Below are 4,551 nucleotides of genomic sequence, written 5' to 3'. Positions count from 1 at the left end.
AATTGGATCACACAATGGAATATCTGGGCTCTACGGATTTTATTTTCCTCTTTATTCTCCAAAAGTTGGATTTCTTCAAGTAACTTGTCTGCTTGTTGGAATGTGGAGTAAAAACTCTAAACTACAGATAGTTAAACAATATTGAACTTATGTTGCACTAATGCAAAACTGGTATATCCAGATACATGTCTTGTATCTTCCCTTTTTTTTTTTTTTTTTTTTTGCCTTTTCTCCCATTACTTTGCTCCAGACCTACGTATGGAACATCACCTATGCTTTTTACTTTTTTTTTTTTTTCTTTCTATTTCTCTCTCCACTGTTGTGAAGGGTCTGCATGTGATTTGTAAACTCCTTCACCAGTTAAAGGTTTACTTTTGGTTTAGCCACTTTTCAGAAAACCTGCTTATGGCACAATTTGCCTCAAATCCATTCCAAGTTGTATATTTGTTTTACAATAAAAATTAAAAAAAAAAAAAAACCTCTGCATATGTCTTGTTTGTTTGGAGTTACTGGTAAAAAAAGGTTCTGGAAGTTGGAGCTTGGGGCAGGGACCTTCGTTGGTTTGATCATGGTCCGCAACTAATGTAGTCTTAACAGATGTGCCATCTTGATAGATTAGCTTATGGGTCATAGTAGTTTTGGTCTTGATGGCAGTGTCCCTGTTCTGCACCACAATGGAACTAGTTGCTGTGGGCAGTGAGGACAGGTTTTGACTCTTATAGCGCTCTGATATTTAAGGCAAAAATGTCTTGTTACCCCCCCCCCCCCCAGTTCCTCACATACCTGTAAGTCATGGGTAAACTTCCTAGTTTACATGCATGCGCCTCCTTGTGCTGTGATTGGACACGGCATGAGTTTGTCAGCAGGCTTGTGGCCAATGGATTTGGCTGTGAACCTGCTGATTGCTTTTACAGCACGTGTGTGTGTGTGTGTCACACCAGATCTGGGTGGTTCTTATCCCTGATTTCACTTGCTGTTCATAGCTGGAATTGGGGATGAAAGCCAGCCTATGAATAAAATGGCACAGTGACTCGCTTGACTGCCCTGCTTGTTCGTAAGTGTCACTAATTCAAGTATTACTGATCCCTATATAAGGGTCACTAGCAACATCCAATTGTTTCAGCATCCCTCTTAGCCAGTGTCGGCTCCTGTCCCTGATTAGCCACCAGTCACGTCACTAATTGCTGCCATTACTAGTATAGTCTCAGGTTCCTGGTCAGTCAGCAGTATTCTAGTGTCCTCAAATTTGGGAGTTTTTTTGGTAAAAAAAAAAATGTAGCAGAATGCACTTTGGCCTAAATTTATAAAGAAATGTTAGCACTAGGCCCCCCCCCATAAAGCGTATGAGAGAATAAAAAGATGGGACTACTGATTGTCCCATAATGGTTATCAAAATCTTTTCTCTTTTGTTCATTGCCGGACACCACTCCTGTTCTAAACCATTGGGTTATACTGCCCCTACTCCTAGGCAGAAAGTCGGACTACACTGATGGGCATTCCCAGGGGGTATTATCCCTCTGATCTTGGTACTGTGTGTGGGGGGGGGGGGTCCTTATGACTAGTTCCTGCCCTTGAGGACTAGGGATCCCTCCTGGGTGCTTGGCAGACTTGTGGCGCTGTGCAGGGTCACCATTATGTTGTAGCCTTGTGCTCTAATGCACAGTTTCCAGGTTTTGTGAGTCCGGCTGCCATTTTGCAGTGGTCTGCCATAGAAAACGGCAGCAGCCAGGTCTGTGCAGCCTTCTGGGTGGTGTTTTTGATGGTGGGTGACAGGCTGGCATAAAGCGCCCTGCCTCAGATCCTGAATCTGATTTGGGGGATGTGGGGTCACCCTACTGGGTCTGAGACCACGTGCTCTGAATCCTCATAGTGAGGATTTCTCCACTTCCACAACAGCACATGAAAAGGTGCTAGTGGACACACTATCTGTGCTTGAGACTTTGAAGATGGAGGCACAGGTTTCCCTTAGGCACTCACAAGCCACCCAGAGCAGCAACGGTGTTCTTTCACCTCCTATTGTGACAGAATTCACCAGACCCACAGACAAGGCCCCTTCAGCATGAAGGTGCGCCCTCACTGGTATAGCTTATGGGGGGAGGGGGGCCATCTTCGCTGGTTCCTAGACCCGTGGACTTCCCTGGTACAAGACAAGTGGGTCCATGAGGTCATGGTCCCGCTACAAGATCGAGTTTTGTTCTTACCCGTTCTTCATACCTACGTGCGACTGTCCCCAGTCTGCTTACTGGCTTTTTGGGTGGTGCAAGACTTTACTTCAATGGGTGATTGTCCTGGTTCCAACTTCGGAACATTTAGGGTTTTTTACTCCAACCTGGTTTACAGTTGGAAGGAAGGCAAGGCATCCAATTCTGGACCTCAAGGCGCTGAACTTCTTTGTGCGGGTGCAGAAGTTCAGAATTGAGTCAATTCAAACGGTGGGGGATTTTGTTGCCTCCATTGACATCAAGGATGCTTACTTTCACATTCCAATACGTCTATCACCAGCCCTCCCTATGCTTTGCCGTGGGAGAGGAGCATTATCAGTTCGTGGTGTTACCCTTTGGTCTTGCCTCTGAGGCTCCTGTTAGCCCTGGTGCTAGCATTATGCCAGCTGGGGATCGCGGTACTGGGCTACTTGGATGACCTCTGCGAGCGGAGTCTCCTACTGTTCTGGTGGCAAACCTGGAGATGCCCATATGAACTTTGAGGGAGTTTGGCTGGTTTCTGAAATTTTCAAAAGGGGTGCAGAGGTTTGTGGCTTGGTCACAGGATCCTCTGAACATATGCTCTAGGTGCCCCGTGCGGTCAGTATCGTCTTATTTATGCCTTCCCTTTCAAGCTTTTTGCCAAGACTTCTACGCAAGTATCGAGGCAAATGGTATCCTGGTCATCTGGTCATCTTGGTGGCCTCGCCAGGCTTGGCACGCTAATCTTGTTAGGCTAGTCGCCGACGGTCCTTGGAAGCTACCTCTCTGAAGATCTGCTGTCCCAAGGACCAATCTTCCATCCGCTTTGACTGCTTGACTATTGAAGGCCAGGTGCTGATGAATAGAGGTTAGTCTGAGTCGGTGATTCCAACGCTGTTAAAAGCTAGGAAAACTACTACTAGGAAGATCTACTATTGTACGTGGAAGACTTGCATTGTGTGGCGTGAGTATCTTGGGTTCATCCTCACACTTTTTCTGTGGCTCAGATCTTTATCTTCAACGGGGGTTGAGCAGAAACTGGCCTCGAGTATGATCAAGGGCCAGGTGTCAGCCATATACTCCCTGGTACGTACATTTCTTGAGGGAGTTAGGCACTTGACCCCCTCCAGTGCCGTCTCTGTTGCTGCCTTGGACTCAATTTGGTGCTCTCAGGTCTTCCAGAAGTCTCCTTTTGAGAATCTTTGCATGCCTTGGATGTGGTCTGGGCCATTAGGGTGTACCTGCCCGCTACGCAGTCTTTTATGAAGTTGGACTCACTATTTTGTGCTCACAGATGGGCCTTGGAAAGGGTTTTAAGCTTCCTCTGACCATTTCCAGATGGTTCAGATCTACTCCCAAGGGTCAAGTTCCTCCATTCCCTGTCAAGGCGCATTCTACTCGGGCGCTCAGTGGCTCCTGGGCATTCCGCCATCAGGCATCAGTGACGCAGGTTTGCAAGGCGGCTACCTGGTCGTCGGTGCACACTTTCACAAAGTTCTATAAAGTGGATGTGTTGGCATCTGCGGATGCTTCCTTTGGCCGCAAGGTTTTTTTGCAGGCTGCGGTTTAGAGAACCTGGCCCTCGGGGGTTTTTTTTTTAATTCATTTTGGTCCGCTCCAGTTTTGGTTGAGTTCCTGTTTACTTGGTTTTCTAATTTAGGGTTTTGTTTTTTTTTTTCACTGTTCCCACCCCTCATGTTTAACACTGCTTTGGGAGGTCCCGATGGTGAATCGGGAGCTTGTGTCCGTCAATGAACAAGAGAAAATGGGATTTTTGACTTACCGTAAAATCCATTTCTGGTGTTCATTGATGGACACAGTACCCACCCCTCTGGAGTTGTAATGCGTCTGACACTGCTTGTAACAAAACCGTACCTATAGCAGAGCGAGTGTACCCCCTAGGGCTGCCCATAAGTGTAGTCAGACTTTTTTTTTTTTTCTGCCTAGTGTCGTCCTTCTGTAGGGCGCAGTATAACCCAATGGTTAAGTTCAGGAGCTGTGTCCATCAACGAACGTCCGAGAAATGGATTTTACGGTAAGTCAAAAATCCAATTTTTCAATAAAAATACACCTGAAGTTTCAGCGCTCAAAACATGACATTCTAGTAAATCCAAAAGCTGGAACTGTATTAAGTTTGTAAAAAAAAAAATTTCTAAATTAACCTTCAGCACCCTTTCATGATCAGGCCAATTTTTTGCATTATAGCACTGCATTACTTTAACAATTGTGCAGTTGTGCAATACTTTAGTACCCAAATTGATGTCCTTTTTTCTCTTTTGTTCATTCTTGTCTATTGGGTTATACTGCCCCCTACAGGAGTAGGAACACTAGGCAGAAAAAAAACTTCTGGCTACACCAATGGGCAGTC

Source organism: Pelophylax lessonae (genome assembly GCF_965119305.1).
Source record: "Pelophylax lessonae genome assembly, chromosome: 3".
NCBI classification, from domain to species: Eukaryota; Metazoa; Chordata; class Amphibia; order Anura; family Ranidae; genus Pelophylax; species Pelophylax lessonae.
This window is presented reverse-complemented; position numbering follows the sequence as displayed.